Source organism: Centroberyx affinis, unplaced genomic scaffold, assembly GCF_046629955.1.
Source record: "Centroberyx affinis isolate AG114_WGS23_722 - 3 ecotype Tasmania unplaced genomic scaffold, CSIRO-AGI_Caff_v1 ptg001623l_1, whole genome shotgun sequence".
Taxonomy (NCBI): Eukaryota; Metazoa; Chordata; class Actinopteri; order Beryciformes; family Berycidae; genus Centroberyx; species Centroberyx affinis.
The window spans coordinates 34,430-60,392 of record NW_027280063.1 but is presented as its reverse complement, the minus strand read 5'-3'; the positions used below and the strand labels follow the sequence as shown (position 1 = coordinate 60,392).

General features: G+C 41.6%; 1 protein-coding gene across 2 annotated transcripts in view; it reads left to right on the top strand.

The window, feature by feature from the left end:
* The first annotated feature begins 21,783 nt into the window (after positions 1-21,783).
* Positions 21,784-25,963, top strand: part of kank1a (KN motif and ankyrin repeat domains 1a) — a 31,642-nt gene continuing 27,462 nt past the window's right edge. The window contains exon 1 of one of the 2 annotated variants that reach the window (XM_071528145.1): positions 21,784-21,821. The gene's annotated coding sequence lies outside the window, so the exon portion shown is untranslated. Of the gene's footprint in view, positions 21,822-23,616; positions 23,665-25,963 lie in introns of those variants that run through there. The other variant, XM_071528144.1, reaches the window with a different exon arrangement.

The following is a 25,963-nucleotide window of genomic DNA, read 5'->3' as shown; positions in this document are numbered from 1 at the left end:
CCGATGTCTGTTTCTTTTGCTCTTCAAGGTCTTTCACAAGAGGCTAAATAAGTTGCTTGTAAAATACCTTGATTGATAACAAGCAGCAATTGTATGTGCCAGGTGCGTCGGAGGAGAAAGATAGAAAAGTCAGAATCTGTAGACTCCTGCACACTGTCTTCTCTTATAAGGATTTTATTTCAAGACACAACGTTGCAGTCAAGTGACCTTCGTCAGGGATGACGTCGAGGATCACTCGACTGAAACGTTGTGTCCTGAAATAAAATCCTTATAAGAGAAGACAGTGTGCAGGAGTCTACAGATTTTGATAACAAGCAGCGCTACAACTGACCTTACAATTGCCATCTTGGATGTGGGCTTTCTGTAACGAGTTAAACATGAACTCTTCCAAGTGTTAGTGAGGAGATGGCATCCTGTTCTTCCTCTTCTTCTCATATGATATGACCTGGGCGTTAAAGTCGTAGGAAGTGCTCACTGTCGGGTGAATTCACTAATAATACTGAAGCAGGCTTTCAAATCGGACACAAAACTTTTTTTTTTTTTGCCCGTTAAAGTTCTTGCATTAAAGCTCTTTTGTGGCTGGATGCCTCCTCCGCTGCTTTGATTCGGTGTATAAACATCTCCTTGAAGAAGGTTCGGGCGTTTTTCAGCAAACTGTTAAAACTGGGGCAGTAAATTGTTTCCTCTTGCGGTCAGTGGGGCTTTGTTTACAGTGGAGGTCGACTCCCCGGTGACACCATTGATCTTATCGGCTCCGGTTAAAGCTGCTCTCCACATGAAGGCCGGCTGTCTGCGCACCACATGAGGAGCGTTTTTTTAATACGGGGTCGGCGTCTGCAGGAGGCTGCGCTTCACCGTCCCGCTCTGATTAGAGAGAGAGAGAACGACTGCTGTATGATCCTGAACTCTGTCATCCACGTGTTGAGGATGTTGATGAACCGAGTGAATGTGTCGGGTTTGGTGTTTCCTTATGGCAAATGTTTTGTGTCAGTTTTTCACATCAGTGTATTGCATTGCAGTTTTGCCTTGTGCTTTAAACTAGGAATAAAGTTTTTTTTAGTTCCAGATATGATTTCTAAGTGATAAACATCAAGAAAAGATTGCAATACTCCAGATTGACAAGGCTTTACTTTCCACTAGAGAGTTTTTTGTCATACTTTAGAGCTGCAACGATTAATCGATTAGTTGTCAACTATTAAATTAATGGCCAACTATTTTGATAATCGATTAATCGGTTTGAGTAATTTTTTTTTAAGAAAAATAAGTCAAAATTCTCTGATTCCAGCTTCTTAAATGTGAATATTTTCTGGTTTCTTTACTCCTCTATGACAGTAAACTGAATATCTTTGGGTTGTGGACAAAACAAGACATTTGAGGACGTCATCCTGGGCTTTGGGAAACACTGATCCACATTTTTCACCATTTTCTGACATTTTATAGACCAAACAACTAATCGATTAATCGAAAAAATAATCGCCAGATTAATCGACAATGAAAATAATCGTTAGTTGCAGCCCTATCATACTTAAATGGTCAGTTAAAATGATTATATAATAATTAAATCATAGAATGCAGCTCAAAATGCCTTACATAAAATACACTAATAAAGTAGATGGTTGCATGACTAGGCAATCAAGTATTATCCAGTAAAGGATGAAGACATTTGAACATCAATGAAAGGGAATACTGAGCATCCCTTCTTCTACGACCGCTACCTTTCACTCAATAAATCATTACTCATAAATAATCATAAATAATTAGTTCACATCAGACAAGCAGTGCCCCAAAAATACAAGACAAATACAAGAATATAAGACACAGAAACAGGGCAGGACTTTTCATGTGTCTTGCTGCCGCTCCAGTGGGCGGTGAACTGTGTCCGCAGTGTTTGGCTGCGTGTCTCCAGTTCCTCATCGCCGATCTGTGGTGAAGTCAGCCTGACAATGGCCCTGCAGCCTCTCAGGTTTCAGTTTCCACAAAGTGAGGGGCAGATCACCGTGGCAACGCTGCTGTCCACGGGTTCCCTGACCTATCCCATGTTCCCCCTCGCAAACGGCGCCGAACACAAGGCGCCGTCCTCCTGCGGCCGCTCAGGGGATGAAGCTGCTCAGGTGTTTTTAGCAGGTATCAAAGACCTTAAACCTTAAAAGTTCCACAAAACCCTCATTAGGAATAAAAACGGAAGAAGACTTGGACGGTCTGGCGTTCAATGGGAGTGAATGAACAAAGATTAAATGGGATAAGAAGATTAAAGGATAAATTTTGCCTGTCAGACCATTAAATACAACGTTTGTTTCCAACCATGCACTGTGATTGGACGAGAGGTGTTCCATGAGTGTATACAACCGCAATAATATGAATTTTATCACCTAATAACTCCAATGGTATCACTCCGCCTTGTTGTGAAGCAAACATGAATGTCTATTGCTTAGCAACTAATTTTTTGTTGGCGGCAGACAAAGTAAAATTAGGCTACTAAATTAAAACCCAAAGCTTGTATCTTTGTTTACTGTTTGATACTGTTGTAAAAATGTTGTATAAAAGCAATAACATAATCCAAGTTGTGCTATATTGTGGTTATTGGCACCAGTGTAAACAACATAGCATTCCCTCTTATGTTATTGCTTGAATATGGCCAACTATAGATGGTTGGCATGCTCTTTGATTAGCACTTTTAATCTAAGAGGAGGAGCCATGAGACTTTATTGACTGGAAAATGTCACTGCTGGGTGTTTACTGTCTAATAATAATTTGCAGGCAGTAGTTCACCAAACCAGTTTTATAAGCTTTGGAAACTTGGCCTGCTTTGTTTATTCAAATTAGCGGGACGCTTGCTCTCTGACAATTCATTTGGCATCAACATGTGAGTTCTAAGAAGGATGCAAGTCAATGTTATGAGTTGTACTTGTTGACATTAGGGATGGGACAATAAGCGATTTACTGTATATCGCGGTAAAAAAACAATAACTGACCGATTTAAAGTGGATACAAACCAGTAGCACTTTATTTGAGACACATTTCACTTTATTTTAGATGCTGTTATTTGGACTTTTATTGTATAGTCCAGTGTTGTTTAAAACTATCCTTAGTTTCTATAAGCTTAAATCAGCATTTTATAATTTTGTTATTCAAGAAAAATGTCAATTATTGAGATAATATTGTATATCAAGTAAATTTTGGTCAAGATGGTCGTACTATGAAATTTTCATATCAGCACAGGCCTAGTTGAGATGATGGGGTGTGATGGGGATCAGTTCTGCAATGAGCTTCTCTTTGATAGACATTTTGAAATAACTAAAAGTAAGACATTTGAAATAACTGAAAGTAAGGCATGGCACATGTCCCTGCCAGGATCTGACCTCATGCAGCTGTGTTTTGGAGATAAGAAGTGACATTATCCTTTTGTCCAGCCAAGCAAAACAATATTTTCTATTGTTTGGTATTATACTTATCCAAGATGTTTGACAATGTCATCATATCTGCTGTTTATCGTGGATGCTGTTGATGCAACTACACCTGCTTCCCCTCCTCGCTCGTCTGGCTGTTTTGCATATTCAGTGACATCTGCCACCAAACACCCCGCCCACCCCCCCACCCCCCCTCTGCTTCCCCTCCAGCGTCACTGAAATAATAGCAGAGGATGGGTCACTACTCAAGTCAATATTTGTTCATGGACAGGCGCTGTCGGGCATACAGCCTATTGTATGTTAGTAATTACAGAGAGACTTGGTAATGGTAGAATTCATGAAGGTGTTTTCCTGTGCAGACTCATTATATCCATCACTTCTTTGTCCAGTTGTATTTACTGAGAGGGAGAACTGGAAGTAAACACACTGACCAGGACCAACTCTGCTGTTTATAACGCAATACGTAACTTATCCTTTATTCCAAGCCAAAGCCCAGGTCTTACATAATCTCTGAGAATTTGTTTAAATGTAAATGACGGATATTAATAATGTGTGGGCTGGCGCTGAAATGGAAAGCGAGGTAGTTGTATCACAGATAAGCTCATATCTGGGCTCATATCTGTTGAGCCAGACATACTAAGAGTACTACTAAGTCTAAGCTTAAGGACTGGCACACCATTTTTACCCCCCAAAATACTTGAATCGGGCAGGAGTTCCCGTCTCTCCAGGTGATTTTTTTTTTTTTTTAGCTAAAAGAAGAGCAGTATTGAACTTGTTGCTTAGGAACCTAAGCTGTATGATTGGCTGTAGTAGTTTACATTGTAATAGGGGCTGGAATAGGGCTGCAACTAACGATTATTCTCATTGTCAATTAATCTGATTATTTTTTTCGATTAATCGATTAGTTGTTTGGTCTATAAAATGTCGGAAAATGGTGAAAAATGTGGATCAGTGTTTCCCAAAGCCCAAGATGACGTCCTCAAATGTCTTGTTTTGTCCACAACCCAAAGATATTCAGTTTGCTGTCATAGAGGAGTAAAGAAACCAGAAAATATTCACATTTAAGAAGCTGGAATCAGAGAATTTTGACTTATTTTTCTTAAAAAATAACTCAAACCGATTAATCGATTATCAAAATAGTTGGCGATTAATTTAATAGTTGACAACTAATTGATTAATCTATTAATCGTTGCAGCTCTACTATTTATAACGCAATACGTAACTTATCCTTTATGCCAAGCCAAAGCCCAGGTGTTGCATCATCTCTGAGAATTTGTTTGAATGTAAATGACGGATATTAATAATGTGTGGGCTGGCACTGAAATGGAAAGCGAGGTAGTTGTATCACAGATAAGCTGCATGGGCTCATATCTGTTGAGCCAGACAGACTAAGAGTACTACTAAGTCTAAGCTTAAGGACTGGCACACCATTTTTACCCCCCAAAATACTAGGGCTGGACCCGAATATTCGACTATTCGGATATTCGTTCGTTGGGTAGGTATTCGGTTTTCAATTTTGGGATTCGGATATTTGTTTTTTTAAATGTAATTTTATATGTAATCCGTAAGCCGGTTGCCATTGACGCTGTGAAGCAGTTTCTTTTTTTTTTTTTTTTACTTGCATTCAAACGTCAGTCACATTTGCTGATCGCCATGGCGGCACAGAGAAAAAAGTACGACCTGAAATTCAAGCTGTCAGTTGTCAAATTTGCTGAACAAAACTCAGGAGAAGCAGCAGCAAGACATTTCTCCGTTGATCTTTTTTTTTTTAAATCTTTTTTCTAAGGTAGGCTACCGGTATTTTGATACGGGGCTCTCTCTCTCTCTCTCTCTCTCTCTCTCTCTCTCTCTCTCTCTCTCTCTCTCTCTCTCTCTCTCTCTCTCTCTCTCTCTGTGCTTTAGAACGTAACCGCTGTGAAACTATCAGAAAATAACGTTTTATTTCTCTGATTCACCGGCTTTCTCGCTACTACCGCTCCCTCTCTTCATTCACTTTCTAGCTCGCTCGACCATCTCTCTCTCTCTCTCTCTCGGGCTATTAATTGAATATATATTATATAATTATAGCTCCTATGTATGTTAAGTATGTTTTCAGCGCTGTGTTTTTGTGAGGAGGAACTGTGAACTCTGTCGGGTGAACTGTTACCCGTGTATGGAAAACCAAGCAGTTTGAAGGTGTATGACTCTTCAACCCCCCCCCCCCCCCCCCCCCCCCCCCGCTCTTGATTACTACCCGAAGCTCCGAAGCCCAAAAATGGTATTGGGGACAGCCCTACAAAATACTTGAATCGGGTAGGAGTTCCCTAATCCTCAGGTGATTTTTTTTTTTTTTTTTTTTTTAGCTGAAAGAAGAGCAGTATTGAACTTGTTGCTTAGGAACCTAAGCTGTATGATTGGCTGTAGTAGTTTACATTGTAATAGGGGCTGGAATACCCTAGCTTTGAATGAATATACCTTTGGCTTTGATATTAGAGTTTGTCGTTTTTAGTTACCAATACCTTATTGAGTATCCGAGGATTGTGACTTAATTGATTGATAAACTGATGGATGAGGAGCAGCATTATTTACATAGTGCAAGTAAATTTGTCCCCACTGAAATACATTTCTACACCTGCTACATTTTCCCTTACACTCTGAAGCATCTTTACTGCTGGTACAGTATGGATCTCGCATCGGTTATAGTTCCATAAAATGTGTTCCATCCAGAATAACCATGGCATTTCCCACACCAGCTACTAAGGTAATCATAGTTTGATCATATTGTGCCTGTACTACTTCAAAGCTTGGCAGTTTTTCACAAAATAAATGCCCACCTCCCAACCGAGTGCTCATCTGAACCGCTGTATAAGAATAAGATCAAATGAAACTTGGATGGATCACAGTGTAAAATTAGGTAGAAGGGAAAGTAATGTGATTCAGCAGTGGAAGAGAAAATGGAATATAAACACATATAGAATATAAAAAACAGTAGAAATGATAAAATAACACAACCATAAAAGCAATAAAATAGAATATCAGCAGTTGCAGAGTTATGTAAAATCTGCTGACGTTAGATGGCCTGTAAGTGTGTGGGAAGTTGGCACACTGAAAACATTGGGTTGTCATTAGCTACTGTCAATACCAGCCTCTTCATGATGTTTTGTGAAAGCAAAACATGACGTTGTACGAATGATAAAAGTGTTTCTGAAATTGTTTTGACAGAATTGAAAGCAGAGAATTGTTTGTTTTTCCCCTCTGAAACATTCCCAAAAGTGACAGTGAAAATTCCCAGAATACCCCGAGAGCTAATCCCTTTGTTTTGGTGGAAGAGGGGATCCTCCCACTGAACGGAGGGCAGCCATAATGCCACAGTGTTTCCAGTGGAATGCCACTGCTATTGTAGACCAGGATGACTCCCACTGGGAAGCCCCCCCCCCCTCTCTCTCTCTTCCTCTCCCCCTCCACTCCTAACACAATACAATGTGTTGCATTATACCTATGAAGGCATGCTACTGTTGTCGTAGCCTCTGACCCTGTGGCCGTTAGCTGAAGCCAGAGTAATGAAAAGGACGACACGGAAGTCATTAGTTAGTCCCACAGTTATTACAGCTTCCTCTGGTCAACAGGCTGGGAATCCAAGCTTTCACTTCTTTTTGTTTTCTTTCTTTTTTTTTAACGTAGAGCTTGGCCTTAAGGGCACAGCAAATGACAAGCTTGTAATTTGAATGTTGGGGCAAGATTTCTCATTTTTGTATGTATGCTTAAATGTTTATCTACGCATTTAAAGTAATAATTTGCGACGTTTTCATATCAATAAATGTCCGGGGTTTTTTTACATATATTTATTGATTTTATACATTTAACACATTGTACATACATAACTGAACCTTCCCCCAAATCAAACATATGGCAGTATATAAATAATAATAATAAAATATCACTTGAATATAATTAATTAGCTAATAATCAAGTTAAAAAGGACAAAAATTTACAATGAAAAGAAAGATTAACATAACATAGAGCAGCGTACAGCACACATTCCTCACAATAGATTCGTTATTTTCACTGTAACTTCACACTTCCAATGCCTCTTCAATGTCACCATTTTTAACAAATTCCAAAAACATCTCCCAGATGTTATAAAACTCAGAAGCTTTCTTCCTAATTATATACGTGAGTTTCTCAAGAGCCAAACTTGATGTTAAGTTTTTCTAACCAGTGACCTAGAGAGGGGCAACCCACATTCTTCCAACACAGGGCAATCAAGTGCCTGGCTTGTAATAGACATAGGTCAACCATTTTTCTTTCTCTGTTAGATAGAGAACAATTGTCTGGATAAATGCTTACTATACACTGTTTAGGACTAGCACTATTAGAGGTAATGGAGAAGAGGTCATTTGAGAGATATAACGTATCACCGAACTCCAAAATATTTGAATCTCTCCACATTCCCACTAATAATAAATGTCCGTTTTGATACTCTCTATTATGATTTAAGCTATACCCGGTTTATCAAAGATTTTGGTGTCTAAACAGCCGGTGTCTGGTAGCTCTTTCCTGAGAAAAATCCTCTGGCATGCAGGAAGTGATAGAAGTTTCTGGCAGCAGCAACAGCAGTTTGTTTGGAATAAACAGAAGAAGAAGAAGAACCGAGTATAGTTAGCATGAGCAGTGACTGCCACCATGGCTGAACAGACAAAAGAAAAGAGAAACTCTAAACTGCATCAACAGAAAATCCAACACAGTCCCGCCCACACTGTTTGATTGACAGGTGATCTGTGTGAAGTGCGGTGCAGAAACATTACAGCAATGAGCGCTGAGCAGCAAAGATGTCACCAAAATCAAACGAACACAGATCTCGCAGATCATCACCCTGACCCCTCGACCCTCGGTGTAATTTCATCTCAGCTTCACTCCCCTTGTCACATGACTGTGGAATAAGTCTGAATGCGGAGGCATGTTTGTGCCAGCAAGCTCGGATGTAACCAATAAAACCAGTAGTTGAAGGAAACTAAATGGGAATGGCTTTTTTTTCCTGTGATCCTCTTTTCCACAGTATATTTTCAGCTGCTGTCTATTGTGCAAGATGTGGATTTGTCAAACTGTCACTGTCGATTTTACTCAATTCCCTTTTAGCCAAAACTCATAATTGGTTCTGTGGGGGCAAAACCATATGTTTGGTGGTTTAAAAAAAAGAGTTATTTTCTGATTTCTTTTTTTGTTTTGTGTTTTTTGAGCTTTGAGCCATTGTGAGCTCAAATCAGGGGGACATTGAAAAGAGTCCAGATTTTGATTTATCCCCTTTCTTTACAGATTAAGTTATTTTCTCTCTCTCTCTCTCTCTCTCTCTCTCTCTCTCTCTCTCTCTCTCTCTCTCTCTCTCTCTCTCTCTCTCTCTCTCTCTCTCTCTCTCTCTCTCTCTCTCTCTCTCCCTCTCTCTCCACCTAGAGGTAGCTAGGAGCCGTTTTCAGAGCCAAAGATCATCCGTTTGCTATTTTAACGACTTCCTGAAGCTCTTCAAGTGCACTGTACGAAGACAGGGAGTCTCTTTGTTGGCATGCGGTCTCCGACAGTGGAAACAACCCCATGTGTCTGTCAGACTGTCAGTGCTGAAGGACGCACCTCTCAGCGACTGTTTTGGGTCTGTGGTTTGTGTTTTTCCATGCGTACGCGCTAACAGGACGCCCCAGATCAGATCGGATTGGGCATTTGTCTTCCTGGCTGGGGGTCCCAAAGCTGCTCATAGCTCCACAATGTCAGCAGTTTTGTTAACACACTCTCTTAAGCTCGTTAATCATATTTTCTTTTTTTTTTTTTTAATCTGAGTGGGCGTTCCTTCCTCAGACGTTGTTTTAAATGTGTTATTTATCCTTTGTGGGTCGTGGTGCGGTGGCTGAATTCCATGGTGGATCTGGCGTGTCAGAAACCCAATCCACTCTCCTCCACGCTTCCCCCCTTTTTGTTTCTAACACTTCCCCCCCCCCCCCCCCCGCCCCCCTCGTTTGCCCATGGGAAGCAATTAGACTTTCAAATTTGCAAATTCCTCGTGTTGGGAGTAAAGTGGCGTGTGGACAGCTTTGGGCGCTGTCAGTGAGGACGGCAGGGGCTGCTAACAGGGAAGGAGTGGAACAGAAGAAGAAGAAGAGAATGGTTTTCCTTTTTGGAGGAGGATTGAACCTCAACGCTCCCCATCGCCACTGTCATCCCCCCCAGAAAACCCCCCTCCACCCCCCATCTCCCCTTCTCCCAGTGGAACAAATCATTTAGCTGCCACTTTAATGGGATTAGTCCACACTCTCTACCTCCCATTCCTCCCTCCCTCTCTTGTCTTACGTTCCTTTCTTTCACATGCTTAAGTCCATCCTTCAGTTCCCCCCTTTGGGGCGCTGCCTCTGAAAAACAGAAGAGAGGTTCGTCTCGATGAAAAGGTTGCACAGGAAAGTAAAGTGAGGATTGTGAGTCGATGAGAAGTTAAATGGCTGGTTTTAGAGCTTCGGTCACCTTATTTTGCTTCTCTCTTGTTTACTGAATTGGTCACTAAAAATTCCCATTGCGGTGACGTTATGGATAAAGTGACCCTCACTTCCTCTAAATACCTCACAAGGTGGTGTAATATTGAGTCTCAAGCAGAGTCTTAATCACTGCAGTTTGGCTTTGTTTGGTTGCTTTATCATTGCAAGGCTAAGGAGTCCCAGTGGCTGAGCAGGGATAACGGCTGGTCCTCCAGATTAGCATGCTTGATATCCCTGATGACAAATGACATTGAAGCCAGTTAATCAGGCCTAACCACTGATGTCACCTTATTAAGCACAATGCTCCTATCCCCTCCATGATAAACAATGGGGCCAGCTGAGAGCGCATTGATAGTCACAAAAGCCAGCTAGCGTCAGGGCCAGCTGGGCATGAGGTGCTCAACAGATGGACATGAATATATTTTACATTACATTTCAGTTTTAGCTGTTTTGTATGAGGCCTTTGTCCAGAGCATCTTACGATAAAATGTATTGGTGGAAAAAGCTGAAACTCTTCAATCACCAACATAACAAGCAACAAATAGTAATGTGCACAACAAGCAATAAATAGTAATGTGCACAAGGGTTCAGAGTAATAACATCTAGAGAATAGATTTAACAGAAGAGCTAGAGGAAAGGGATATGATGCAAAAAAGAGACGAAAACAACAGTGATGTACCTTTTTAAATGGCTATCCAGTATCTGTATCTACTCATGAGATTTAGGATTGCTTTAATCTGCTCAGTTTAAATCCACACCGCGTTGCCTTCTCACATACAAGCTCTTCTGTCACCTGTTGGTCTCATTCTCAGTTTCTGCCTTCTGCTCGCCTTTCAGCCATTACACTTATCAACAGCTTTCGATCAATTTAAGGACTCGCTGCTTTCAAAAGCGAAGCGGTTTGATGGTTTTGATATAAAATTCAATGGAAACACCTTTTCTTTTGGAGGCCGTTTGATGCTCATCTTGTGGCTGAAAGCCCCTGAGGCTGGGAGGTGTCAGTCCCCGTGATGCTAGGCTGTCTTTTGTTCCCAGGATTTGGACCATGGCACAGCTGGGGCTGCAAACCCTAGAGGTGAAAAACAGGCGCTTGAGGGAGTGCTGATTGATTTTGAATGGCTGCTCCAAAAACCCCATGGCCTGATGTTCCATTCAAAACAAGCCAAGCCCAAGACCCGCTATGTAGTTTCTATAAATGAGGGTATAACCGCTCGGTAATCGTCACACTCCCCCCCCCCACACAGAGGGCTTGTGTCACTTCCTCATAGTGATGTAGCACAGTGGTTCTCAACGTGGGGTCCGGGGACCACCAGGGGTCCTTGAGGGGATTCCAGGGGGTCCCCAGCAAACTGATGAATTGTTAAACTTCACCATTATTTCATTTACAAGAAGTTAACACAATTAGAGAATGTAGAAGAATGACTGTTTTGAGCATAGTTTCACTGTTATCTCTCTTCCTACATTATTGATAGTCATGGAATTCTGGAATAATATCTAACAATAAAAATATTCTCAGATTTGGGTCTGAGAGACAAAATCTCATCAAATGGGGGTCCATGGCCCTAATGTGGACTAAAGTAGAGGTCCTTGATATGAAAAAGGTTGAGAATCACTGATGTAGCAGACCAGGGGTATAATGGTAAGAGGCTGGCAAAATGTTTAAAACCCCCCGCCCCCGCTATCTGGGGCAACAGGGTGTAATGGTTATAGACACCTTGCTTCAGGTTCCCATGCCAGCAAGCATCCGCCCTGCTGAAGAGCCCTTGAGCAAGATGCTGAACCCCTACCAGCTTCAGGGTGCTGCTCTGTAGCTGAGCCTGACCTCTCTCATATTGCTGGGAGAATTTTCCTATGAGAATAAAGAAAGCGTCACATTGTTATAGAGGCTTTGCTATTGTATCACAAATCTTGCAGTAATCACATCTAGTGCCATCATGGAGGTACTTTGGAGAACTTGCTGTAGCTAACTATTTGACAACTGCGTGTGAAAGAGATACCTGGCAAAAGATTGTTGTTGTGTGGGTGTAGGCCCATTCAATAACGTTATAAGTAAAAGTAAACGGGTAGATTTGTTTGCAAATGTAGGTTACTGTGACACAGTAAACCGTCTTGTCTTCAGCCCTACAGCCTCTTTGGTCCGAATCTAAACTCCAAAGCAGTCTGAGCTGTAGCTTTAGCAGTGTCAGCTCAGTTAACATAAACAAATAGCTGGTTTTTGGTGTTATTAGCTAGCTAACGTAGCAAAGCAACTGATGTTTATGTTAACGTGTGACAACTAACCATTGCTAATGCTAATTTCTACATTATCTAACGGCACAGACATTAACCTCTTTACGTCTATTCAGTTCTACTCTCAAAGGCGTACATTTAGACACCTTTCCCTCTCTGGGACTCTGGGACTAGCAGACACTGGCTGCAAGTCACTGATAGCAGAGTCTCAGAGAGGGAAAGGTGTAGACATACTTCATACGCTTGTGTGTTGCCTCAGCTGTATAATTGTAGCAGAACAGTACGCTCACACTGGATGAATACTGACACACAGTATGCAGGATAACAGATTACAAACTTGCGTGACAACTTGTTGCTTTAGGACGTGTCCGGCTTCTTAAGCTGGATGCCATTTGGCATCCCCTCCCCTCTTGTTTATACCCTCTTAATCATTATGGGCCTGAGGGCAAACTGAGCAGGATCTCTATACAGGATCTCAATACCGTTTTCTCTGGCACTAATCCAGCGTAGAATTGCCCGTGACTCATTAACGCCATAATTGGTACAGCAGCTCAAGTGTTTGGGCGGGCCAAACAAAAGTCTTTCCACGAGAGACCGGGACTAATTGAGACAGACAAGGTTTGCCTGGCTCCTGAAAAATTCCTAACATAGTTATCCGCTTGACAAAGATGTACAGTCTTACCAGTAGGGCAGTGCATACTGTCACCACCTTAAATTATCCATAAATTATAATCTAAAATAGCAGTATATTAAACTAATTAGCAAGACTATATTCTACAAGTATTCTAGCATTGTTTCTTTTGACATTCAAGGCTAGAGGACTTTATACTATACTACTGTAAAGGACTACAGAGATCCAGCCCAGCTATTCAAAACTCTAAATAAGCATGCATGCACTAATGTTCTGTTGAACATTACATATATAATTTTAGATTGCAGAATAAACTGAATACTTTCCCACATCACTATGCTTTTTGTTGACTATTGTTACCTTCAAGTTTGGAAGTTATAATTATGTCAAGCATTCGCATGCACTTGGTCAGCATTCAACCAAAAATTGGACACTGTTACAAAACCTCTTTTTTCCCTTGATCTTGACCTTTTTGAAATGAAGTCACACGGAGCAAAGCAGCACAAAACTCAGAAATACTTCTTTGTTGCATCGTTCATGGACACTCAACCTATTACAATATTTCTTCTCTTCGCCCTGTGTTCTTGCAAGGGCAAGAAAAACAAACGCAAATATCAAACCATAAAATGATGCAAGAACATTAAAGGATGGCACAACATGAACAGCACCGGCTGCAACAAAAACAAATAGCCTGCAGAACAGCACTTTGATGTCAAATTAGATGAGGCTGTTGCATAAAACCACATATCTATACACACAAATAAGCCAACTTGATAGGAGCTAAATTGAAGGCCTCTTCTTGATATTTAGATTCCCAAACTTCTCTGAATGGCAGTGAAAATGAAGTTAAGGTGAGTCAGGGTAGAAATGTACAGCTGGACCTGCTTCATTTGGCAAGAATCAGTCATTACTCCTCCTTTGCTTTGTAAACCAGTAATTCCCTTGCAAGGCTTGTTTTTTAAAAAAAATTCCAAATGTTTGTCAGTTCACTGGAGGGTGGCTTTAAGGCCAGCTCTTGGTGTCTTTAGCTTTAGTTCAGTAAACCCCCAGTGAAAGCGCTTCCTTGCCCCCCAGGCTGTCATCAGTTTAATTAGCTTGTTCTTTATTGTCTGGCTGGCTGTCAGAGGAGAAGGGCAGCAGAGGACGCAGCGCTGGATCTTATTGGTCCTTCTCCAAAAGGTCAGGAGAGTGGGCTCACTTGGCACAAAAGCAAACATGGGAGCACTTAAGACAGGGAATTTCTCCCACAATGTCTCTTTGACCGAGCTGACAACGGAGAAGTGAAAGCATTTGGAGTGACAGCCTCTCAGTGGAGCTTGCTACTGCTGAGTGACTTCATCTGGCGGGTTCGGTTTGTTACAGACTTGGTGTGAAGTTGTTTTGCAAAGACTAAAATGTATCTGTCCTAGATTTTTGTGGAGAGCAAGAATACACATACTGCATTCCTCCAAAATCATGAAGACAAATGTTAAATGCAAGAGCCTGTGACATCAAATGAGCCCAAGTTGCAGTTTTTTTTTTACAAATAGAAATTTTGATTTCTTCTCATTACTTCTCATCAAATTGCCAAACAAGATATGCTAATCATTTAATACAGTCACCTTCTATCATCCTTAGCTCTCATTTCCTTCAGTAACTGCTCAAATCTATGCATCACCTTTTATTTTGTGTATTCATATTCACATCAACATGTGGTCCTTTTCCTGGGTTCACTGAACTAAATGTATAATCAGTAACTCGGGCAGTGATGCTCTGGTGTGTTTGGAGCTAGCATAATAATGTAGATGAAGCATTTGTTGCCATGTGTTACCCAGAGACGAGCTGCAGAGAAGGTACCATGAGTAGAGGGAGGTGTTTATAGATGTAGCCCAAACAGCCTCAAGATGTCACAGTGAGATATTGCAGAGCAAATCCAAACAAACCCAACACAACAAACAGCCTTGTATGATGCTGCACAGGGATCTTATCAGGATTTGCATGTTTGGTCCATGCATCACTCCTTGCGCAGTAGGGCAAACAGTGGACCTGAACATGGAGTTTTCCATTCCTGAGATGTTCAAAGTGAATTTTAACAATAAATCAATTTTTTTGAGTGTCTGTTTTGGAGGACACAAGTAGAGCAGCAACGATTAATCGATTAGTTGTCATCTATTAAATTAATTGCCAACTATTTTGATGATCGATTAATCGGTTTGAGTAATTTTTTAAGAAAAATAAGTCAAAATTCTCTGATTCCAGCTTCTTAAATGTTAATATTTTCTAGTTTCTTTACTCCTCAATGACAGTAAACTGAATATCTTTGGGTTGTGGACAAAACAAGACATTTGAGGACGTCATCTTGGGCTTTGGGAAACACTGACTTTCACCATTTTCTGATATTTTATAGACCAAACAACTAATTGATTAATCGAGAAAATAATCGACAGATTAATTGACAATGAAAATAATCGTTAGTTGCAGCCCTAGACCCAAGGAGGAAGCCATCTGATCAGAACCCATCTTCAACCAGCTGCATCTTCAGCCATGGTCGAAGATATCCTCCAAGGTTTTGAATGGGTCACATTCGTAATCAAGATGCAGTGATGAATTGCAGTGCCTTCTTGAGCCTGTTTTGGCTAGTTTGGTTGTTGCCCCATTGAGGATGGTCCCCTGCGTGGGGGGTGGAGGGTGGTGTTCGTTCATCAGCCCATGGGCCCCCCTCAGCCTTCCTGGCTCCACTCAAGAGCTAAACAAATAAGTGGCTCCAGCCTGTCCTTGGTCAAGTGCAGGCCGGACAGAGGAGGGCATGCGTGGGGGGAGGGGACAGAGAGGCGGTGTGGGGAGAGAGAGAGAGAGAGAGAGAGAGAGAATGACAGAGCCTTAGTTAGAGAGAGAGGGAGAGTGAAATGAGAGGAGAGCGGCCCGGCACAGGCTGGTGAAACAGTGGAAGCTTCAAAGTGGTCCAAGCCAGATCGAGCGAGCGATAGAGGGAGCGCTGGATGACGATGAGAGGGAAAGTGTGCCCCAAAAGAAACAACGATATGAAATGACGGTGTAATTACAGGAGCATGTTTCATGTTGTTCGACTCTTCTGCTGTTTTGGAAACTCAGGCTCAAAGCTCCACTGCATCTTGGTAAGAAAAGGCTGCCTTGCTTTCTACAATTCTGGTTGCACTTGGTGCCTCGATCTGTTTGGGGACCCCCTGGAGAGCTTTTGAGCACTTTAATGCTGTGCTGAAACAGGAAGTTTCACATGGGATGGCAGAAGTTCAAAGGTCCAGATAATGCTCAGCCACATGTTGAGCGCAGTGAAATTGCCAGACGGATGCATGGGGTTCTTATCTGTGAGTTGTTTTTGCTTTTTTTTGTATCTGGAACAAATTACTTAATTGAGAGGGTAAATACAGGACAGAAGAAGAATATGGCACATTTCAATAATCATTTGTGTTTATTTGAGTTAACACGGTGAGGGTGAAGCTTGTTCATGTGTGGACAATTTCAGGATGAGTGTGATTTATGAATGAAAACATGCAGTACCAGTGACTAGCCAGTGTTTAGAAATCTGACGATTCTTCCACTTTTCTACTGACTGCATCATTTAGTGTTTGATTTGGGGGATTTGGTGTTTATAACTGAGCCACATGGTCCCTGGTGTTGGGCCGTCTTTTTCCCCTAGGGGGCAGTGTTGTCAGCAGAAGGAGTCGCTGTGTCTGGAGGGAAGGTAGGAGGAGAGTCTGAGAGGGTGAAGTCTTAAATCAGTGCTCAGGGGCAACTTCATCCTGTAGTGAGCCAGATAAATTGATTAATCATGTGCTGTACAGTTTCTGGTGTAAAGGGCAATGTTATCCTTTCCTCTGTACTCAGGCATTTTGAGGAACAATTGAAAGGTGAAAACAGTCATTGCATGCCTGAGGATTGATTCTAATCTAAAAGAAAGAGCTGTTGGCAATCTTTCTCTAATTTATACTTTCTTAAAAACTTTCACACTAAATGACTGCTACAGTATATGGACATTTTGAGGAACAATGACCATGAAAACAACCTTTAAATTACTGAGGACTAGTCTAATCTAAAGGATTAAATAAATTGCACTTCTTTATTTTTTTTTCTTTGCAAACAACTTCAGTCTTGTTGCCTTTGGTGACCTGTAGTCTAAGTCTAATTTGAACTAATTGAACTAATAAAGGGTGAGACATGCACTCCTCTTTGGAGCTTGGCATAAACTTTTGTTGGAGCATGTCAGTAAAAAAGCACCTGATTGCTGTTGCCTCTTTTACTGCTGGCAAGATATCCTAAAGCATGTAGATGGAGCCTCTGCCAGAGTTTTACCCTCTTGCACCTTTCATAGGCTGTCTTCCAACAGAATAAATCATATGTCAGGACAATCAAAACCACATCTTCAAAGAACTCACGCAAACACACTCAGGAATCTCGCAGTGTGAGATCTAGCCCTGTTTTTTTTTTTTTTCTTTAATTTTTTTCTTTTCTGTTTTTTAACTTTTCTTTGAAGCCTTGCCGCTTGTCTCGGCTGTTCAAACCCCCGCCGAGCAAAGAGTGGGAATCCTGTTACAATTATCGGATTTGGTGGTGTTGTTAGCGCTGGACGGTCTTGGTACCGGGGGTCTTATGAGGGGAAACTGAACTTCAGGAGAGCTGCTGCTGCTGTCGAGCCAGACAAACTGTTGAACCAGATGAGGCACATTCCTAAAGCAGAGGCACAGCAGTCCAAGGCACCTTTCTAAAATGAGCTCTCCACTCCTATCTCCAAGGTTTATTAAGGGGGAGGCTAAGGGAGGTGTGTGTGTGTGTGTGTGTGTGTGGGTGTGTGTGTGTGTGGAGGTGGGGTGTTACCAGCCAATCAGCCACTAAGGACGCTTGAGTTGAGAGCAGAAGATTAGCACAAGAGAATTTTCTGAATTTTTCCATAGACTCTGGCATGAATGCTGTATTTTTTTATCTTTATTCACCTTAAACCTTTGATTGCTGAATACATTTCTTAGGTTAAGTGTGTGTGTAAATGAATTCCAAGTTGATTTATGAGTCTTTTTGGTAACCACAGTACTTTTGAGCTGCCAGTGTTATTGCCTATTATGATGTCTGTTCATAAGTACGCATTTACCCTGCTGCGTGCCTAGAAATTATCCTCTAGGAGAAATTAAACACTTGACTAAATGACCTGCTTTCACCTCCTCTCACAGACAGTTCAGCTTCTGAATGTATATCTTTCAGTACTACAGAGTTTACCCTAAATCTTAACCCACATTTGCAATGCATTTGAACCACCAGCGGATTTTGCAATATATGGTAAAGACTGAGATTCATCCAGCTGTAGTGATACCGCCGCATGTGCCTCACACATGGGCCAGTCCGATGCTCTGTAATTTCAAAGCCTCGTCCCAGAAGTCGTTTTATGCTCGGATACTCCTTTGCTGAAGTGAAGTCTGCCCCTCACTTGAAATAACAAGGATCCACTTTCAGTGAAGGATAGACATTTGCAAATCTATTTCCAGCATGCATGCTTTATGAAAGAGATGAATGAGGGAGAAAGGGTTGAATAGAGGAGTGAATGATGGATAGAGTTGAGTTGGGCCTTGGGAGCTTAATGACAGGGTGCATGTGTAATTAACTTTTTGATTTTCATGATTACAGTCTTAATTGAGTAAATGCTTGTTCTCAAATGGCCACGTTTCTAGTCTTGTGCACCGGGCCTGTGGGTGAACTTGAGGAAGAATAGCAGGGAGTTGAGAGTGATAGTGCCAGAAATAACTTGATGTGTGATTACAGTGACTCGACTGGCTAAAGACTGACTCATCCTCTGTTTATGGATGCTTGCGGGCATCGTATGCCGACGGCCCAGATATAGCAGGAGTTTGTAGGAGTCATGGTAGGCTACTTGTGAGCGAACACTCCTGATATTTGAGCACCTTAAGTCAAGATTGGGTTACGATTTCACTGTCGGTTTGACGTTTTACTACTTTGATAAAGACTGGCATGCTGGACCCATTTGTAAAGGTAGGTCTGATTAGGGCTGCAACTAACCATTATTTTCATTGTCGATTAATCTGTCGATTATTTTCTTAGTTGTTTGGTCTATAAAATGTCAGAAAATGGTGAAAAATGTGGATCAGTGTTTCCCAAAGCCCAAGATGACGTCCTCAAATGTCTTGTTTTGTCCACAACCCAAAGATATTCAGTTTACTGTCATAGAGGAGTAAAGAAACCAGAAAATATTCACATTTAAGAAGCTGGAATCAGAGAATTTGGACTTATTTTTCTTAAAAAATTACTCAAACCGATTATCAAAATAGTTGGGGATTAATTTAGTAGTTGACAACTAATCGATTTAATCGTTGCAGCTTTAGTTTTGATGTGATGGCATTAACTTTATGGTGTGCCCTCTTTTTTTTTTTTTTTGTCAGTTAATATCGAACAAGTCCCCTCTTTTGGGATTAGTGCCGTCCTTAGCACTGTTTATACACATTGACGTTTGGGAATGCAAAGAGTTGACACATTTACATGAAGATAACTTCTGGTGTAGAGCTGCAACGATTAATCGATTAGTTGTCAACTATTAAATTAATCGCCAACTATTTTGATAAACGATTAATCGGTTTGAGTAATAAAAAAAAGTCAAAATTCTCTGATTCCAGCTTCTTAAATGTGAATATTTTCTGGTTTCTTTACTCCTCTATGACAGTAAACTGAATATCTTTGGGTTGTGGACAAAACAAGACATTTGAGGACGTCATCTTGGGCTTTGGGAAACACTGATCCACATTTTTCACCATTTTCTGACATTTTATAGACCAAACAACTTATCGGTTAATCGAGAAAATAATCGACCGATTAATCGACAATGAAAATAATCGTTAGTTGCAGCCCTATTCTGGTGTGCTGCGACAAAAGCTTCCCGTCTCCCCTGAGGTTTGGAAATCTTAACTTCCAGCCACTTGAAAAACACACACACACACACACACACACACACACACAGCACTGGACTGAAGTGTAACTCAGGCCCCGCGCTCAAGCCTCCTTCAAGACGGCACAGTTCTCTTTTTCCCTCCCCTGACCTTGTGGCTCCTCGAGCGAGAACGCCGCTCTCCTGACAGCGGAAGCACAACATGGAAGACAAAATCCTCTCATTCTTCTGCCTCGGCCCTTTCTTGCGGGGATAATTACGGGGGGCTTTGAAGGGGGTAGGGCTTTCGAGGGGAGGGGGGGGGGGGGGCGAACTCAGCAGGTTCACGAGGGACATCAAAGGGGAAGCGAACCCGCCGGACGGCACAAGCCCGGGTCAGTGCCGATGGCCGACTCTGCCGGACGGTAGTGGATGTGAGTCCGCGGGGCGTCCGGCCGCCTCCTCACCCCGCTCCCGTCTTCTCCACGGTCGGCGCAGCAGCTTCTCTCTGCAAAGCTTCAAAGGCATTTCCTAATGAGGGCCAGATGCAGAGCTGAGACGACAAGTAGCCACTGCTTGTTCGGCAATTACGCAGCTACACACACACACACACACACACACACACACACACACACACACACACACACACACACACACACACGATGCTTACATGTACACATAAGCCACTTGCCTGTTTCTGTCAGTTCACGAACATGCACAACGAAATGACTGTCATAGAAAATGCTATATATAATGGTGAAGAGGGGATGTGGTCGTCCGTCTTTCCCCCTGATGAAGGCACTTATGCAGAAACATGCAGGGAAACAATAGAAAAATAAAGGTATTTTAAACTTTTGCACGAAAAATAAAAAAGTTCCTCTGCTTCGTTTCTTGCGCTGCCCACAATCTGGAGCTTGAACCCTGCTGATGCTCTGAGAAAATATTCCACTTTCTCTCGAGGCATTTTCCCTCCATTAAACCAAGAGCATAGAGCCGGGCTTTTATTAGGGGGAAAAACAACTCTGTTGAATATTCAACGCAGCGGGTTTGCAACCTTTATGGCCCTCTCTAAAACTTTGGTACCCGTGCTGTTTACTGTTGACACACCGGTTACAAAACCTGAAGAACGGTTTGTTGTTGCACAGTAGAAAATGTGAACCGCCGCCCCGTATCTTGTCAAGCCCTGCGCTGCGTCTAGGGCTGCACAATTATGGCAATAATCTAGATTATTTTGCTAAATATTGTGATCAGGATTGTTTGTCTCAGTTTCAGGAAACCTAGGAAAAATATTGTCACTTTTTTCAGTGCTGTATAGCTCAAAGTAGCAGCAGCAGCTAGAAAGTTTTCATTCTTACACCCATTGTCGCCCTTATTTACAAAATTCAAATAATAAATTACTACTATGGGGCACAGCTACAACCTTAGGGCAAACTTTTCACAATCTATTTGTTTGTCATAACCTTGTTTTAAGTATCTCCAAATGACAGGCGATGATCCACCTTTAGGAACTGAAACAATTGTTAAGGAAAAGGATTTTACTCTCTAACGTTGGGTCTTCATTCTTTTCCACTTTGCTCATTTTTCCAAAGATACTCTGTAAGGTTTCTCTGCCTGCTTCTCCATCTTAACTTTTTTGTTTTGGTCACATGAGTGTATGCTGTTTATTCAAGGTTATGATTTGTCATGTTAGTGCTTGTTATACCACATCAGGACATTCAGGGAAATTGATAATATGGCATTTGAATATCACCAAATTACATAATTGTTCATCTCAGAAATATAAAATCACAATATATGATTATCTATGATTAACTGTGCAGCCCCAACTGCACCAGTGTTAGTTTGCATGTGTTTTTGTTTATATTCCTTGACATGAGTCACGCATGTCGTGTTAAATCATCTGCCGGCTCTTCTGAGCCACAGACACACGCCCCTCTGAAGGGAACCTGACCTGAGTCATTGTAAATCAGCAGACATACACCTGCAGCTCCTGTCATACCACTGTAGACTGGAAGCTATATGTGCGTGTTTGATTTTTATGAAACAGGTGAGGAGGAACAAAACAAGTTGTTCTGGTTTATGTCGGCTCACGACACGGCCCTTGTTTCAGCTCTTCAGTCTTGTTAGCCTCTCAGCCTCCCCCCAGCTCAGATCGTTTTGTTCTGCTCAGTATGGAGTGAATTATGGTGAGTCATAAGCTCTTCGTCTTTGTCTTTGGTTAAAGTCTAAGATGGAAAAAGATATTTGTAAGGCTTTGGTTTATGCTGAGGAAAGGTCATGGAGGCAGATTGGTAGTTTGGGTTGCCTTGTGTACCCTTTGAAACCAACTGTTACTTTCTAAACTGCAGCAAACCAAGCCTTCCCACTCAAACCTATCGGCTTAGCCTTTCATGACCACTTCTATGAGTGTGTGTGTGTGTGTGTGTGCACAGTGGTGTTGTCATGATACCAAAATATCTAAAAATTCAAAATACCATTACGATACCACAGCAAACAAGAAAATCCATCAAGCAGTGTGCAACCACACTTCATTTGGACAGCTTTGTCGCAACATTTGGGCATGGGGTTTTGATGTCGGTCCAATCAACACATGATTGTTTTCATTGTTATGTGGCTAACTCTGTATTCCCTCAGTGCCTGATATACTTGTCTTCTACCCAAACTCATTATTGGTGGTCCTCAGGGAAATGTCCGCGGCCCAGTTGAATAGAGATTTGGTGATATGGCTTTTTGCTTACCTTGTCTGTCTCCACCTTCCACTGGTAGAGGGTGAAAGGAAATGCTGGTGTTTTGTTTGGACTGGTTAATATTTAACCATTTATGAAGCGGCACCATTGTGCGGCTCATTTGTTGTTTTCCAGCCATTAGTTGAAGGTCGGTCCAGGCTGCAGAGTGACCGGAGGTTGTTAACCCGGTTAGTTAGCCATGCGCTTCACCTGGAGGCCTAGGGAAGGGGCCGGGTCCGCCCAAACAGCCTAAAGTCCTGTTTCCTCTTATAGTACACAGATCGTTTGGCTGTCATCTGAGGAAGTCGGCTAATCTTAGCCCGGTAACCTATCCCTCTCGCTCAGAGGATCGCCGGGTGTAGGCTAGCTGTCGGGGGTTTGTGGATTCAGTCACTCTTGCTACCTGCGTACTGTGGGAGGAAGTTAGAATGAGAGATACAGGTAAGGAGCACGAGCAAACTGCTGCGATAGCCTATTGCATTGTTTGATGTAGATTAAGCTTTGTAAACCAGCCTAGATGGAGCAAGCCAAGAGAAAAGAGAATCTGCATCCTTGTGGTTACTGGTGATCAAAGTGTCATTTGTCTTAGGAGTGAGCATGCATCAGAAACAGCCTTGACCCACAGCATTTTCAGTTGAACAGGCCACAAAAATAGCTTTTTTCATTGTTAATCTCACATTATCTTGACATCAAAAACATGACTAATTAGATTAAAAGTAATCCCTCAAATATTTAGTTCAGATAATAGATTCACAAATGTAACCTCATAGGCCTCAGTGTTCATTATAAATTAGGAGCTCATACAAGCCACAGTGAAGTCTTAAATAGAAAAGTTATTTACTTGCACAGGGTTTCACCTTGTATGAAATGTTATGCAACAGGCTGAAGACTCTATGCATTGAAATATCATCAATTAAACAACACTTTCCACCCTAGCAACAGAGTAGTGTTTAATTTTTCCCCTATTAAGTTTTCCACTGTTGATTATTTACCACATGCCATGTCTCTGTCAAAGGCTTATTGCTCAGCTTTGTCTTATCAGCCAATAACTGAAGCTTTTCTCCTCTGCCAACTCAGTAATCATGAACTTGACTGTATATACAACTTGTCACAAACTCGTTGGGCAAACTGAATGACTCATCCAGCTGATATGAGGAGGATGATAGGATTCGATGCTTCACTCTTAAGTGCTCACTCAAATTGTATACTGGCTTTTTCCGATGGTATATCTAAGGATTTCCTGCTCCTTCCTTCAGGTGTGCGTACTGGCAGCCCATGGAACAGGACACTTGGGAGATGCTTGGTCAGTCGAGTGTGTGTGTTTTCCATAGTTTCTTTGCATGGAATTGAAGGAAAGAGCTTCGACAGTATTGATTAGAAACTACCAGAAACTCACAGGAATACGCAGTTAACATGTACATTTTTGTTGTATTATGTTGAACTTGACCTACAAATTAAACACACCTTTTGTATGCTAAGAGGAACAATTTTGACTAACAGAGACGTGAGTCATGAGCACAATTTGCCTGGAACAGGAATGTATGAATGAACAGTTGTGTTCAGATGTGTTGCTGTGGACTGGGCTCATTGATTTCTTTCCCTTTCACCTTTTCTGTCCCATCACATCCATTTAAAGGTGCTATGTGTCGCATTTGTAAACATCAATATGTCATTGTCAGATTAATTTACCTTGGTATATAGTAAATGCCATAAACAAATGAGAGCATGGTGTAGATCAGTGATTCTCAACCTCTTTCATATCAAGGACCCCCAATTTAAACCCCCATTTGATGAGATTTCATTTCTCGGACCCAAATCTGAGAATATTTTTATTGTCAGATATGATTTTGTCCAGAACTCCATGACTATCTGTGTTGTAGGTAGAGAGATAACAGAGAAACTACGATCAAAACAGTCATTCTTCTACATTCTCTAATTGTGTTAACTTCTTGTAAACAAATGAATGGTGAAGTTTAACAATTCATCAATTTGCTGGGGACCCCCTGGAACCCCCTCAAGGACCCCTGGTGGTCCCCGGACCCCACGTTGAGAACCACTGGTGTAGATGATTGGTAGCCTCTATCTCACACCAGTGGTATTGTTGGTGCCAGTGTGCCAGCGACCACATTTCCCATAAAACCCATTGCTCTCTGTCACAAAGAGGGTGTTTCTTCCTCAGCCAAAGGTTTTCTCTGGCTTTACTGAAGAGGATAAACATGTTGGAAGACATTTTTGTTTTCCATCACTTTTTCACTCACTCCATCATCTGACAAGAAACTCTGAAAGCTTTTAATAATAATAATAACCTTCATTTCATACACAACATGCAGCTCAAAGTGCTCTACATCAATAGAAGGCAGATAAAAGACAGATAAAAAGATAAAATTCATATAAAAGAACAAGCAAAATGCACTGCATTAAAAGAATCAAATCAAGGAAAATAGAAAGATAAAAGAACACAACAAATACTCCCACTTTTAGCTCCGTTTGCTCTGGAAGAACAGCGCCCTCTTCCTGTTTTGTGCCGTAAAGCAATCCAGCAGATTTCTTGCCAAAACAGACTCAGTGGATCATAATGTAAACTGCAGTGCAGAGGCGGGTAGAGGCTGCCGGTCTTCTTGGCAATGGTGTCGTTTGTTTACGGTAATTATACGAATGTCTCAAAATTTAATGTAATGATTTATTGATGTTAAAATGCTACACATACCTTTTTTATAATGTGAGGAGAGCAGCTGAGACACGGCGGCACTTCAGACTTTTGAGAACTTGGTCCAGGCCTATTTGGAGGTTGGAACAGTCTCAGCCAGCTCTCTAATGAAAGGCTTGGATCTCTCTCCTCCATATCAGAGCTATAATCGGTCCTGGTAGTGGTGACGGACAGTTAGGATTTAGATTTAGATGCACCATACTGATGACATCGCTGCACTGCTTTTTTTGGTTGTGTACTGTAAACAACTTGCTTCAGTAGAGATACTTCTTGCTCTTCGGTGGCATGGTGACTGATGCATGTTTCCTCTGAGGCTTTACATGTGCTGGAGATCAGAGGAATTTCCACTCTCGGGGCCCAGTGAGAGTTTGCTTGCAATGAAGCTACTGACAGAGCGACCTTTTGAATATTACCTTTGACTCGTCATGCGGTCTCAGCTTCCCATGTGGGTCAAGTGGCTCAGAGGAGAACTGCTGACCTGGAGTCAGTTGGGCGATAATTCAATATTATCGTTTATCGTCTTTCAGTGGAATCATATCGTGATGAAATGGTGATTTTTGGATATCGTGACACATAATTAACAAAATTTAACAACAAAAATTTTTTATTATTTGCATATTTCAGTTTTGTTGTTCGATGGGATGAACATTTGATTATTTAGCATGTTATTTTGCATATGTGGGACATATCGTGATATATCGATATAAAGAAGGATCACAATAGCAAAGGTTCCCAATTGATCTCAAGGTCAAGAATCCCCCAAACAGATAACAGTCATAAGAATCACATACTCATTGATATTATAGGTGATGCATAATCAAAGTAGTCTTTCTTCTACCTGATCTCATTAAACTGACTTTTAGTGAATTAAATAGCAGTGATAGTGAATTTGAAG